A 16,233-nucleotide genomic window follows, 5' to 3' on the forward strand; every position below is an offset into this window, starting at 1 on the left:
TTTGTTCATGAGACCGAGAAAATATTAGATACAGGCTCCCAGGTAGATGCCATTTTCCTTGACTTCCGGAAGGCGTTCGATACGGTTCCGCACTGTCGCTTGATAATCAAAGTAAGAGCCTACGGAATATCAGTCCAGCTGTGTGGCTGGATTAAAGAGTTTTTAGCAAACAGAACACAGCATGTTGTTGTCAATGGAGAGACGTCTACAGACGTTAAAGTAACCTCTGGCGTGCCACGGGGGAGTGTTATGGGACCATTGCTTTTCACAATATATATAAATGACCTAGTAGATAGTGTCAGAAGTTCCATGCGGCTTTTCGCGAATGATGCTTTAGTATACAGAGAAGTTGCAGCATTAGAAAATTGTAGCGAAATGCAGGAAGATCTGCAGCGGATAGACACTTGGTGCAGGGAGTGGCAACTGACCCTTTACATAGACAAATGTAATGTATTGCGAATACACAGAAAGAAGGATCGTTTATTGTATGATTATATAATAGCGGAACAAACACTGGTAGCAGTTACTTCTGTAAAATATCTGGGAGTATGTGTGCGGAACGATTTGAAGTGGAATGATCATATAAAATTAATTGTTGGTAAGGCGGGTGCCAGGTTGAGATTCATTGGGAGAGTGCTTAGAAAATGTAGTCCATAACAAAGTAGGTGGCTTACAAAACACTCGTTCGACCTATACTTGAGTATTACTCATCAGTGTGGGATCCGTACCAGGTCGGGTTGACAGAGGAGATAGAGAAGATCCAAAGAAGAGCGGCGCGTTTCGTCACGGGGTTATTTGGTAAGCGTGATAGCGTGGCGGAGATGTTTAGCAAACTCAAGTGGCAGACTCTGCAAGAGAGGCGCTCTGCATAGCGGTGTAGCTTGCTGTCCAGGTTTCGAGAGGGTGCGTTTTTGGATGAGGTATCGAATACATTGCTTTCCCCTACTTATACCTCCCGAGGAGATCACGAATGTAAAATTAGAGAGATTCGAGCGCGCACGGAGGCTTTCAGACAGTCGTTCTTCCCGCGAACCATACGCAACTGTAATGACAGTGGCACGTAAAGTGCCCTCCGCCACCCACCGTTGGGTGGCTTGCAGATTATAAATGTAGATGTAGAATAATTGGTGTCCACATGAGCATCCAGTTCAAGTAGTTGAGTTCTTTAATAGTGATGAGAGTATTCCAGTGCCAACACTGGAAAGTGCTATCCTTCTGGATCCTTGATTTAGGGGATACATTCGGCAACTACTCGTTTTTTGAGATACAATGAGGAACACGAGAGAGGAGGTGTGTCCAGACGAGACAAGGAAGGGTGAAGACAAGAAGGCACAAGGAATAATACACGCAACATATAATTCTGGATGCATATGCATCTGCAAACATGTTGTCCAAGAGTTTGTTTGATGCAATAGAAAAAGGCCACGTGGATACCTACCTTTCATACACAGAACTGCAACATATTAACGGATATATGAAAGAAGACACAAAAGAATGTGCTCTTGTTACCTTAGGTAATAATATCACGAAACGCAATATTTCTCCGGTCGTGAAGTTAATAGTAAATTGGAATAGAGGGTTTTAGACATTTTAAGTTAGAACTCGACATGGATAGTGGCAAATACTGCTTGCATGTTGATAAAGGGATTTTATCAATTAACCTGGATACAACAAAGGAAAATCATGATGAAAGTGGTAATAAAATAAGCTTTCATCTTGTCTATCCTGAGATACAGTTGATACTTGAGCAATATTGTGAGGAGGTGTTGGATATCCCAGTACCACACCATGTTATCAATAAAAAAGTTTGTGAGTCTGGTAATTATCTGACATCCAAAGAAAGGAGGTATGTAAATTACTCATACAATATATGAGCAAGTGTTTTATAAAAAAATACTAGAAAATATAAAAGGTTACATTTACAAAATGGACATATATCCACACTAAACGTTCTGTCAAAATTCTTACCCAATCTCTTGGACGAAGAAAGAACCAGTAAGTAAAAAAATAGAAAGAAAATTAAGTTGACAAGTCATAGAACCTACTAATTCTCCATATTGCAGCCTGTTGTTGTCTATCACTTAAGCAAATGATAGTATTCGATTAGTACTTGACGCATGATCCATCAACAAAATCATTATTCCTGTAAGAAGAAAACTCGAAAATATCAATGAATATTTTTTAAAATTTAGTGGTCTTAAAATACTCAACATCACTTGATCTGCCCTCTTCATACTGGCAAGTGTCATTACATCTGGAAAGTAAGAAATACACTGCATTTGTATGTTTCAGTTGCAGTTATTTTTGTGTATTACCTTTCAGACTATGTCAGCAGGGTGTCTTTATGGCAGCACTGGACACTGTCTTGGGATCAGTGCTGTGAAAGAAAATCACCATATATGTCGACGACATATTGAATGCAATGAATTCATGGAGGTAAGATTTAGATTGTTAGAGGAGGTACTGAAAAAAAATCTCTTGACTATGGTATTACAGTTAATTTACAAAAGATCAAATTTGTAAGAGAAAAAATAAAATTTTGAGGTCACATTATCTCTCCCATAGGTAACCTACCTGATACAGGAAAGATTGTGGCTGTCAAATACTTTTCTGTATAACATAACAAACAATAATTAAAGGCATTTCTAGGACTAACAATATTTACGTGAATTACATGACCTGTGCGTAGACATCTAATGCACATACCGCCACATACGTACCTAGTAACTGTCGGATTCCTGATACGCAGAATCAATGATGTATTTCGTTCCAAAGACAGACAAAACAGCTGTTAAGCAGGTGGTCATAATGTTTTGGCCTATCAGCGTATGTTTATCCTGACAGTTATGGCTTCATACAATAGGCTGTTCACTAAGAAGACAAATAGGATACACAGTTTTGTGGAGCCCTGGCTCTCACGATGAAGTTAAATGGAAAAAACAATTTCACTCACACGGTTTCGATGACGACAACGCCTACTCTCGTAAACATTGTCCGTACCCACTGAGGCACAGTCCATTTTGTAGAAACCGTACGATAAAAAAAAAAAAAAAAAATGGCTCCGAGCACTATGGGATGTAACATCTGAGGTCATCAGTCCCCTAGAACTTAGAACTACTTAAATCTAACTAATCTAAGGACATCACACACATCCACGCCTGAGGCAGGATTCGAACCTGCGAGCGTAGCGGTCGCGCGGTTCCAGACTGAAGCGCGTAGAACCGCTCGGCCACAGCGGCCGGCCCCTTAGGATCTTTCTGCCCACCTTGTTCACGTCAACTTTCATTTCATCCTGCGACGGTAATTCCAACGGTCAGTCGCTAAGTTCCACGATTCACTCTCTCAGCCAATTTTCTCATCTCAAAGCAACAACGTGAGTCTCGTCATACTGCAGCGCGCACACACACACACACACCACACTCAGTAACTCTACCTCACCGTATATTGCTGCTCCAATGTCACTTTCGATGTAGGCCTCGGTGCTTTCGTGTCTACGATTTACACATTTATTACAAAATAGAACTATGCTACACCATCAAAGAAATGAATACTCAGTCTACGAAAGCAAAAGAAAAGACGGAAAAGAGAGGAAAAAAATTTACCTGTCACTAATGGCTATGTCTTCACAAGTCACGCCGTTGTATCTTTACCTATACTGATTCTATAAAAGAATACGGCATAAGGAGTACAACAACAGGTTCAAATGGTTCAATTGGCTCAAAGCACTATGGGACTTAATTGCAGAGGTCATCAAGTCCCCTAGACTTGGAACTGCTTAAACCTAACTAACCTAAGGACATCACAAACATCTATGCCCGAGGCAGGATTCGAACCTGCGACCGTAGCAGCAGCGCGGTTCCGGATTGAAGCGCCTAGAACCGCTGGGCCACAGCGGCTGGATACAACAGCAGGGGGTAAAACTGACGACGGAGGTGGCACAGCAGAATAACAAAATTCGAGGGAGTATTCTAAGATCGAGAACTGGAGGGGTAATGAAAGCTCAGACCAAACCACTGGTGTGTAATGAGAACGATACCAGAACACAGTGAAAACACAACTGAAGGCATAATCGTGACAGGCGCATTGTTGATTTGAGATGCCAAAATGTGCCGAAACAGTGCCTCGTGGAACTTAACTACTGACCGTTGGGATTACCGTTGCACGATGTAATGAAAGTTGAAGTGATCAATGAGTTAATATTGTATTGTCACACAATTCTGCGCTGTGTTTAAAATTTCAGGTCTCTAGCATATCGGGAGTTAATTTGAAATCAGTTGCGAGGATTGCACTGAACAAACAGACGGACAAGAAAGTAGCCAAAAAAAAAAAAAAAAAAAAAAGAAACAAAAAAAACAAACCAAAAACATGTTAACAAGATTATACCGGAAGGCACATGCTGTAGGCGTTGCTGTAATGTTCCCTTTGCATTGTCAGAAACACTAAAGGCAACAGCAAGTAGACGGACATGGAGATTTCGTAGCTGTAATGAAATCCTGTTTTCGTATATTCATACAGTGTGTTTCACATTTCATCTTACAAACTTTTAGAGTTGTAGAGAGGACTTAGTAGATGAAGTTTTAGATAGGAACCCATATGCGGAAACGTCATCCAACAACGCTACAGGGCGTAACATCATCAAAGAATCACCCTATATATATATATATAGGGTGATTCTTTGATGATGTTACAAACTTTCTAAGATGATGGAGAAGGATAAATGTATCAATTTGAGGTAAGAGCAGCTGCACCAGTCACGAACGTTAAAGTGAAAACCATTCTGCTACCTCTGACAGTGGAATACATGTACTGCTACTGTTGTCACTAAGACAGTAGGGTAGGCAACATTCAGAGGTGGTGGTTCTAGTATGATAAAAAAAATTATTATTGTTACGTTAAATATATCTCAATTCTATCAATTTAAATCTGTGTTTCATACTAGAATGTCGTGTTCCCAGTTTGGCACAGCTTTGCCACAGGAGACACGAAAGCGGTGGAAGACGTCCGTCTTCTGGTCGGCTCCTGATCGTTGTCAGAAGGAGGCTAGTTTCTGATTACGCAAAGACTTCTATTATTTGGAAAAGAACAACCCGGATTTCTTTACGTAGTCAGTATGAATTTTATAATTACCTAAGGGACCTTTAACAATGAATAGTAAAAAAAAAATTGCTTTTGCAAATGAAATCATTAATAAATGGGGCAGCTATGAGTTGTATAGAAGACAAGGAGCGGCCTTCTGTCTACGACCAGGATGCCGCAGTATTCTCTGCTGTAGTAAAGGCTGTTTGACATTTATAAAAATAATATGGCACGGAGGATAAAAAAGTATAAAGGAAAAGAACAGAATAAGAAGTCTGGTAAACACTAAATATGTTCAAACAATTCTCACTAGCAAATTAGGGCTTATTTATAAACAATACAACTTACATAATTACTTTCCTAACAGTATGGTGCGATCAGATTTCAGCCTGTCCTGTGCTGTCTCCTTGGTTCACGTTTTTTTTTTTTTTTTTTTTTTTCAAATTATGGTCACTACTTTTCTCCTTTCGCTGAAGATAATTCTTGTATTGTTCAACACCTCTGATAACAATAACTTGCTGATTTACAGTTTCGAACATGAATTACTTTAATTTTATTAATTAATAATGTTGTCTGCACGCTAGCAAGACCGCTCACTTTTTTAACTTAAAGTCGACCTCCTTTACGTTTTCACATAACCAGCAGAAACACATTAAAATCTGAAGATCTACAAACGTTTTTTACTGTCATCTTTTATTTAGATCGAAGCGGAACGACAGTTCAGCTTCTGTTAAAATGTTTCTTTGACTGCGCAATCGATGTATTAGCGTCCGCGCTAGATGCGCATCTTTACAGTTATGTAAATTATACAAAACAAATGTCTTTCAAAGGGTACTCAAAGCTTTCATAGGACGGAAATACCAATAATATTACATGGTACGGACCTAACCAAGGAAAAAATGACCAGTAGACGAGGGCTCCAAAATGCATACGTTAAGAACTACGAGCACTTGTTCAACAGAGGGTATAAGTTTCACAGTAGCGAAACTGAACAAGTGCTCCAACACGGAATGACTTTAAAATGAAAATTGTCTCAGAAGAGATCCGCTCCATATCTGAAAGCTATTTCACGAAACTTCCTTACTCAAGAAACACATTAATTTGTCAGTTACTCAACGTATCATGTACATGACCAGCACAAACATAAACGTACAAGCATAAAGGTACTGTTACAACATCAATAATACAAACTAAGGGTGACATACAGTGTACAAAATCATAAATATTATAATCAAATATTCATGTATGGTACAGGTAAAACATCACTGGAAATAACATGTAATATTCCACACTATAATATTGTAAACTGTAAGTAATGACGTGTTCTTTTTTCATAATTATGATGCATGTTGTCCGATACTTATGTATAAGTATCTGTGTAAACATACCAGAATTTACAAATTAATTGTGAACTAGTCATCGTAACAAAAACTTTTATCCATGTTTGTACTCGTACACTCATCTGCGCCTTGTCATGTTGTGGGGTTTTCAGTGCCTTCATGGTAAATATTTTGCCTCGTTATTGTAATGTCATTCGAGTTATGCAAAACGTTTATGTAGTTTGGTGTAACGATCTTTTGGTCGGAACGCTAAAAAATAAAATAAATATAAAAAGGCAGTAGTACTATTACCCGAAGGGAGAGACTAACGGGATATCTACCATGGCGTTCAGGAACGCATTACTTGGCCCTGGAAGGAAGATTTTGGGGCGGGGGAGGATGGGAGGAAAATCCTACAACATGTGAAACACAATATAGGATACAATGTGTGTAGCAGTTAATTAGAGGACAGGTGAAAATGTAGGACAATAGAAACACTCATGACTTAAAAAAATAAATAAAACAAATAAAACTAATATGGCGTAGTCACTGTAGGTCTAATGTGTCTGCTTTCAAAGTTAAAAATTCCTAGCAAAAATATTCTTATTTGGACGTCAATTTTATACACGGAACAAAATTCCTAACTGGTTACGACACAAAATAATTGTTCAAGATCAAATTTTTAAACGTGGGACACTTCCACCAGTCACGTGAGTTCCGGTGTTACGCGTGCAATCCTGCCACGTGCGATATTACTCGAGTTTCTCGGCATTCGAAGGTCGACTGTCATTGCTCCATTGCCAGCGCTGGTTTCCAGGCCCCGGCTTAAACCAGAGTCACGATAAACCGGTCAGGCCAAAGCAGGTCCGTCCCGTGTCGACAAGGCCTCTGTGACGTGAGTGGTGTAACAAAGCGGACAAGTGTTTCGCGTTCCCTTTAGTCTAGCCTACAGATGCCAGTGTGTAATTTACCAGTAGCGGACAATGAAATCTACTTTGTCTCGCAGCAGACCAGTGCCATCATTTACAATAGCGGACAATACAAAAGTGCCAGATAGGCGTTAGTTTCATCGGACTACACTCATGTTCATAAGACGTTGAACGACTAGAAACAGGACGTCCATATTCACACGAGTGCTGTCTTTTGCGTTACTCTTCAGTATATACATCGAAGAAGCAATGATGGAAAAAAAAGAATGATTCAAGCGTGGAACTAATATATACAGGGTGAGTCACCTAACGTTACCGCTGGATATATTTCGTAAACCACATCAAATACTGACGAACCGATTCCACAGACCGAACGTGAGGAGAGGGGCTAGTGTAATTGTTTAATACAAACCATACAAAAATGCACGGAAGTATGTTTTTTAACACAAACCTACGTTTTTTTAAATGAAACCACGTTAGTTTTGTTAGCACATCTGAACATATAAACAGATAAGTAATCAGTGCCGATTGTTGCATCGTAAAATGTTAATTACATCCGGAGATATTGTAACCTAAAGTTGACGCTTGAGTACCACTCCTCCGCTGTTCGATCGTGTGTATCGGAGAGCACTGCAATATACATCGCGTTTCTACAGAATGATCTGCCAACGTTGCTCGAAAATGTCCCACTGGAAACGCGTCGACGTATGTGGTATCAGCATGATGGTGCACCTGCACATTCCGCAATTAACACTAGGCTGATCCTTGACAGGATGTTCGACGGGCGTTTCATAGGACGTGGAGGACGCATAAATTGGCCAGCCCGTTCTCCTGATCTTACACCTCTGGACTTCTTTCTGTGGGGTACGTTAAAGGAGAATGTGTACCGTGATGTGCCTACAACCCCAGAGGATATGAAACAACGTATTGTGGCAGCCTGCGGCGACATTACACCAGATGTACTGCGGCGTGTACGACATTCGTTACGCCAGAGATTGCAATTGTGTGCAGCAAATGATGGCCACCACACTGAACACCTATTGGCCTGACATGTCGGGCCACACTCTATTCCACTTCGTAATTGAAAACAGAAACCACGTGTGTACGTGTACCTCACCCCTCATGGTAATGTACATGTGCGTCAGTGAAAAAGACCAATAAAAAGGTGTTAGCATGTGGACGTAATGTGCTGTTCCAGTCTATTCTGTACCTAAGGTCCATCACCGTTCCCTTTGGATCCCTACGTAATTCGGTGCTCTCCGATACACACGATCGAACAGCGGAGGAGTGGTACTCAAGCGTCAACTTTAAGTTACAATATCTCCGGATGTAATTAACATTTTACAATGCAACAAACGGCACTGATTACGTATTTGTTTATATGTTCAGATGTGCTAACAAAACTAACGTTGTTCCATTTAAAAAACGTAGGTTTGTGTTAAAAGCATACTTCCGTGCATTTTTGTATGGTTTGTATTAAACAATTACACTAGCCCCTCTTCTCACGTTCGGTCTGTGGAATCGGATCGTCAGCATTTGATGTGGTTTACGAAATATATCCAGCGGTAACGTTAGGTGACTCACCCTGTATAGTGAAAGAACAGCAATGATAAGATTCGCTGCTGACATTGCCATCCTCAATGAAGATGAATAAGAATAACGGGACTTCTTTGAGGGAAGTCATTTTCCTGTTAGACTGTTTATAGTTTTGAAATAACCACTGTATTTAATGTTTTAGCTATTAGCTAATTTCCTCCCATTAGAGGTCATCAAGCTAACTCTGTTACTTGCATCTCAGTAAAAATCTGTAATCTATAGCGTCTTAAATTACGCATATCTTTCTGGAGGAAGCAACATCTGGTGGAGTTCCTAATAACTGTTGCAGTCAAAACTGTCTTACCTGTGAATTGCGCATGCAGAATGAGACCTTTAAGCAGTTTTTGTGGGTGTGACAGTATACAGCACATTAAAAGAGTTAGTTTAACATTTCAAATAAAAGAAAACATGTGGTGGTGACCGTCTTAAAATCGAATACATCATTAGCTATTAAGACGTTGACCGCTCCAGCATATACTATGTGCAGAATAGAAATCGGTAGTAATTCCAGAGGAATTAGTATCAATAGAGAGGTAAAAGTAAATTACGAAAAATTTTGTAAAAGAAAAAAAGTACTTTCAGTAGAATAAGGGATCTGGAGAGAAATAAGTGAATGTACCTTCCATAGAATATGATTGGCTATAGAAAAAGATATGCGAATCGATTCACTGACTGCTTTCAGAGAACTTTTGTTGTGAGTTACATGTTTGTCTCAACAATCGTCTTTCTGGGTGACCCCATTAAACGAGGGTGATCCCAGTCTTGAGAAACGACAAGCAACGTTTCTAACTACTTGTACGCTTGTTAAGTATGTTTCGACACGTTAACTATGTTTATTTCTCTGAGCAAGAGACCTTTGACTAATTAAGCCTCAACTAATTAGCTTCATACGAATAACGTGATAATCGGTTTCTGTGTTTCTCTTATGGTTGTTTATTATTAGCTGCGAAACATCACAGCTGCGCACTTCACACCTGTTGCAGGCCGTGTCGTCTGGAACACTGCACCCGGAATTGTATCGTCTTATTCTTCCACAATTTTAGCAGCTTAACGGAATTATCATCTGATCTATTATCATCATTTTCGTTCAGGTACATTCATCATTTGACATATTTTGTCTCTCTATCTCTCTTACACGCACCTCTCTTTTCTTTTTTTTTTGGACAAGGTGTTACAGTTTCTTTACCGCGCAACTGCTCAACTCTCTTTCCTCGTTCCCTCCCTAATTTACCTTCAACATCAAACTTTTTACATTTTCACCTCCAACCCTTAGAATGTTAATGCTATTTCTCCTCTTAGTTAGTAGAACCCTACTCGTAGAACAGAATCAGGGTTTAATTTACCTTCCGGAGCTATTTTGCAAGGGAAGTGGTCACTACTCACACACTTTATATGCTATATTTACTGAGTCTTCTGCATGCCCATGGCCTTGATCGTAAATTATTCTTAGGCCTTAAAGAACTCATTCCATCTCCAAGTGGTTGTTCTGAATTTCTGTTTACCCCTCTGTCCTCTTCTCAGAAAAAAGAGTAAAACGTTTTGCAAGATGGGGAGTTACTTTGTCTATTGGAACTTCCGGCCGCCATACCTAACGTTATTTATGGAGAATCCAAGCAATAGCTGAGATCAAAGCAGCGGCTGGGGATTAGAACATGAAGGCAGTAATTCCTACAACACGAAAAAGAAACCAGTTGTCGTTTAAACTAGGAAAAACACAGCTGCAGGGGATGTCCTAGTAAGTATTGTTATCCAGGATTGATGCTGTGATGCCAATATCAACAGCTGATTGGCGCGGGCAACAGATGAGGTCGGCTAATATTGACGTCGAATCGAGGGAGTAAATGTGAAAGTAAAAAGTAGCCAGAGAAAGGTCAGGGAGTGCAAATTGGAACCTTCTGAAATATGACGCTGTAAAAGGCGCTACAAAGTGAGTGACTGTGGCCAGATGAAGCTAGAAACAGAGAGGCGCTAGAAAGGATGGGGGAGAAAATATACAGATTAGAATTTAATTACCCGTTGAAGACAACGTCATTAGAGATGGAGCTCATGCTCGTAACGGACAAGGAAATCGGTGTGATTGTGCTGGAATTTATTACGTGGTAACAGTCCATTTCGACCATACAACGATTTTCATTGATTAACGGTAACAGTCCATTTCGACCATATAACGATTTTCATTGATTAACGGTAACCAACTTATCTTAGAAACTAGATTAAGGAAAGGCTAACCTACGTGTCTAGCATTTGTAGACTTAGAGAAAGCTTTTGACAATGTTGATTGGAATACTCTCTTTCAAATTCTGAAGATGGCAGGGGTATAATACAGGGAGCGAAAGGCTATTTACAATTTGTACAAAAACCAGATGGCAGTTATAAGAGTCGAGGGACATGATAGGGAAGCAGTGGTTGGGAAGGGAGTGAGACAGGGTTGTAGCCTCTCCCCGATGCTATTTAATCTGTATATTGAGCAAGCAGTAAAGGAAAGAAAAGAAAAGTTCGGAGTAGGTATTAAAATCCATGGAGAAGAAATAAAAACTTTGAGGTTCGCCGATGACATTGTAATTCTGTCAGAGACAGCAAAGGACTTGGAAGAGCAGTTGAACGGAATGGACAGTGTCTTGAAAGGAGGGTATAAGATGAACATCAGCAAAAGCAAAACGAGGATAATGGAATGTAGTCGAACTAAGTCGGGTGATGCTGAGGGAATTAGGTTAGGAAATGAGACACTTAAAGTAGTAAAGGAGTTTTGCTATTTGGGGAGCAAAATAACTGATGATGGTCGAAGTATAGAGGATATAAAATGTAGACTGGCAATGGCAAGGAAAGCGTTTCTGAAGAAGAGAAATTTGTTAACATCGAGTATTGATTTAAGTTTAGGATGTCGTTTCTGAAAGTATTAGTATGGAGTGTAGCCATGTATGGAAGTGAAACATGGACGATAACTAGTTTGGACAAGAAGAGAATAGAAGCTTTCGAAATGTGGTGCTACAGAAGAATGCTGAAGATTAGATGGGTAGATCACATAACTAATGAGGAGGTATTGAATAGGATTGGGGAGAAGAGAAGTTTGTGGCACAACTTAACTAGAAGAAGGGATCGGTTGGTAGGACATGTTCTGAGGCATCAAGGGATCGCCAATTTAGCATTGGAGGGCAGCGTGGAGGGTAAAAATCGTAGAGGGAGACCAAGAGATGAATACACTAAGCAGATTCAGAAGGATGTAGGTTGCAGTAGGTACTGGGAGATGAAGAAGCTCGCACAGGATAGAGTAGCATGGAGAGCTGCATCAAACGAGTCACAGGACTGAAGACCACAACAACAACAACAAAACGGTAACCAATTAAAATAATTTTATTTATTTAAGCTGACCTGATAAGGTCATCGGATCCTCTTCTACATCGAACCAGGATTTCATACATGCAGTACATTTTTTACATTGTAGTTACCTTAGAAATAACAGTTTTAATGTGCCAAATGGTATTAAAATGATTTGATTGTCTGCAATGGCAATGTAAGTAAGTACGTCTGACTACGAAATGATAAAGCTAATACTGGTAGAACTTGTACTACTGCTGCTGCTGGCACTAATAGTGATAATAGCAATAATAATAATGATGAAAATAATAACAGTAGTGACAGTGGCAGATGCAAAAAGTATTTGTAGATGTACAAAATAGATAGTTTCTGATTCAGCGAGTTCTGAAGAAGAGACTGCACCAGACAAGAACATTGAAAAAAGAGAAAGAACTGGTTGGAATGATGAGCGTAAAAGGGTAACGAGAGCGTAAAGCGACAGTGGTTGCTTTAGTTGTGTCGTTAACTGTCTCCTGCAGCTGGAGGTAGTATTCAGTACTCTAATATAATGCGGGAGGTTATCCCAGAGCAGAGTTCGTGCTGCTGAGAAAGACATTGAGAAAGTGGCTGAAGGTCGGAGTGGGAGAGAAAGGACTTTGCTCTGACAGGAACGGGTGTTTCTGTCATGTTGCTCAGACAAGAGCATTAAGTTGGAGGAGAGATATGAGCGACAGTATTCGTTGTAACGTAGTGGAGGAGACAGAGGGGGTGGAAATCTCTGCTCTTGCTGCACGCAGCCAGGATAGTTGACACACGATGGAGAAATATCATCAAAGTGTCGAACATCAAAGATATAACGAACACGGGCATTCGTTACAAGTTCCAGGCGCTGCGAGCTTTGGTAGAATAAGTGTTCGTACAAGTTTCTTTTTCACATTAAGATGGTTAAGTTAGGTTAGTGTTGTTTAACGTCCCGGCGACAACGAGGTCATTAGCGACGGAGCGCAAGCTCGGGTTAAGGAAGGATGGGGAAGGAAATCGGCCGTGCCCTTTCAAAGGAACCATCCCGGCATTTGCCTGAAACGATTTAGGAAAATCACGGAAAACCTAAATCAGGATGGCTGGAGACGGGATTGAACCGTCGTCCTCTCACATTAAGAGGGGAAATCCTTCTATATTTTTGTGGGGCACGGAGGGATGCTGATGTCTTCTTGCATATTGTAGTTAGCTGCTTAGTCCAATCTAGATTTTCATCTGTTATTACTCCTAGAATCTTTTCTGAAGGAGAGAAGTTGATATTTGTCCCATTTAGGGTTAAATATGGTAGGGATTTCCGATATTTCGGGCTAATGAACCTAGAATGATGAAGCAGAACGGGCTGTGTTTTGGATGGGTTAAGGTTTAACCCTACATCCTGCGCTCTTTTTGATAGTACACACAGGTCGGTACTGAGATTCCGATAGCTGTCTTCATGTTATGCGATCATGACGGAGTACTGTCACGTAAAATGGAACCATTAGGTTACTTCTCTTAAAGTTATTTAGGGAAACCAGCTCCACGCGAACGCCAGTTAGACGCAGAATGAGATCTTCACTCTGCAGCAGAGTGTAAGCTGATATGAAACTTCCTGGCAGATTAAAACTGTGTGCCGGACCGAGACTCGAACTCGGGACCTTTACCTTTCGTGGGCAAGTGCTCTACTACTTTTTTTTCCTACCGTGCCGGCACAACCTCAGCTACCCAAGCACGACTCACGCCCCGTCCTCACAGCTTTACTTCCGCCAGTACCTCGTCTCCTACCTTCCAAGCTTCACACATGCTCTCCTGCGAACCTTGGAGAACAATCAGTCCTGGAAGAAAGGATACTGCGGAGCCATGGTTTAGCCTCAGCCTGAGGGATGTTTCCAGAACGAGATTTTCACTCTGCTTTTCACAATATATGTAAATGACCTAGTAGATAGTGTCGGAAGTTCCATGCGGCTTTTCGCGGATGATGCTGTAGTATACAGAGACGTTGCAGCATTAGAAAATTGCAGCGAAATGCAGGAAGATCTGCAGCGGATAGACACTTGGTGCAGGGAGTGGCAACTGACCCTTGATATAGACAAATGTAATGTATTGCGAATACATAAAAAGAAAGATCCCTTATGGTATGATTATATGATAGCGGAACAAACACTGGTAGCAATTACTTCTGTAAAATATCTGGGAGTATGAGTACGGAACGATATGCAGTGGAATGATCATATAAAATTAATTGTTGGTAAGGCGGGTGCCAGGTTGAGATTCATTGGAAGAGTCCTTAGAAAATGTAGCCCATCAACAAAGGGGGTGGCTTACAGAAGACTCGTTCGACCTATACTTGACTATTGCTCAACAGCGTGGAATCCGTATCAGGTCAGGTGGAGAGAGGAGATAGAGAAGATCCAAAGAAGAGCGGCGCATTTCGTCACAGGATTATTTGGTAAACGTGATAGCGTTACGAAGATGTTTAGCAAACTCAAGTGGCAGACTCTGCAAGAGAGGCGCTCTGCATCGCGGTGTAGCTTGCTGTCCAGGTTCCGAGAGGGTGCGTTTGTGGATGAGGTATCGAATATATTGCTTCCCCCTACTTATACCTCCCAAGGAGATCACGAATGTAAAATTAGAGAGGTTCGAGCGCTCACGGAGGCTTTCCGGCAGTCGTTCTTCCCGCGAACCATACGCGACTGGAACAGGAAAGGGAGGTAGTGGCACGTAAAGTACCCTCCGCCACACACCGTTGGGTGGCTTGCGGAGTATAGATGTAGATGTAGATGTAGTGTGCGCTGATATGAAACTTCCTGGCAGATTAAAACTGTGTGCCGGACCGAGACTCGAACTCGGGACTTTTGCCCTTCGCAAGGTCCCGAGTTCGAGTCTCGGTCCGGCACACAGTTTTAATCTGCCATCTGCCAGGAAGTTTCAAGCCAGTTACGTGTTTCGTCGACGGGGTCACGTGGCTCTGTTGGAGTATGGGGCGCTTGGTGGAAGAAGGCGAAGGTTGGTGGGACGTCGGCAACGGCGTCTGAAAATAACATGGCGCTGCGTTGAACTGTACAGCGTCAGAATAGGATCAGAATTATTGTCATTAACATCATCGGCAGCCATTCGACAAAAGGACTCCTCCATACTTCTGCGAGCATTACATTCTTAAGCTATACGTATCCACGTCGAAAACTGTAAGATGTCTTTGAATCTGCTTTTCAGCCATAAGTAGTGTTATTTGAAATGACGTTCGCGATGCAAATCATGACTTTTAGGGCAGTTTCAAGCGTACACCTGCTATCACCGGTCGCAACACAGTTTAGGAAAATAAAGAAGTAAACGACTAACCAGGTGGTTTGCATCAAGGCGTACTCAATTTCTGATATTGCTGTTTTCTATGCAAACACGGACCAAATGGAAGAGTTCCAAGACAAAATTATAGTTTTTCACTGTACTTTTATGGTTGTCGACATGTTAGTCATGTTGGTCCGTAAACGAGGGGCCTGGCGCAGCGGTAATATAGTAGGATCGAATGTGTGATCCCCGTTCAGCAATGCCGATTTACCTTTCTGTGTCATATTATTATCACCGTTTAAAAGGACACCTGGATAACTGAAGCAGCTGGCAGTTTAAAAACATATATTACAGGACCTGTGGTCTTGTGATGTTCTTCTAGCCTTAGAATTGGACCTTATCGCGTATTTTTGTTTACAGTAAATCCAATTTGTGCTCCTTCTGCTTCCATTATTTCGTATATTTTCTTAAAGTTAAAAAATGGCTCTGAGCACTATGGGACTTAACATCTGAGGTCATCAGTCACCTAGAACTTCGCCACCTGTTGAAGACACTCAACACAGCACTTGTCGAACACCGACAGTTGGAGGAGGTACCGAAAAGCTCGTGCCGAGCCTCCGTGCCATCACAATCGGCCCTCGGCCAAACTCAGACAGTGGACGTCTTCCCCATTCTACGCAAGGACAGCACCCTCGTTGATGATATGTGCACCGTGCAGG

General features: G+C 41.2%; 1 protein-coding gene across 1 annotated transcript in view; it reads right to left on the reverse strand.

Annotated features, from left to right (window-relative positions):
• Window positions 1-16,233, reverse strand: part of LOC124545015 (fatty acyl-CoA reductase wat-like) — a 208,390-nt gene that overhangs the window by 140,718 nt on the left and 51,439 nt on the right. The window contains exon 2 of the mRNA XM_047123792.1: window positions 2,316-2,377. The gene's annotated coding sequence lies outside the window, so the exon portion shown is untranslated. The remainder of the gene's footprint in view (window positions 1-2,315; window positions 2,378-16,233) is intronic.

This window comes from Schistocerca americana, chromosome 8 (assembly GCF_021461395.2).
Source record: "Schistocerca americana isolate TAMUIC-IGC-003095 chromosome 8, iqSchAmer2.1, whole genome shotgun sequence".
Lineage (NCBI taxonomy): Eukaryota > Metazoa > Arthropoda > Insecta > Orthoptera > Acrididae > Schistocerca > Schistocerca americana.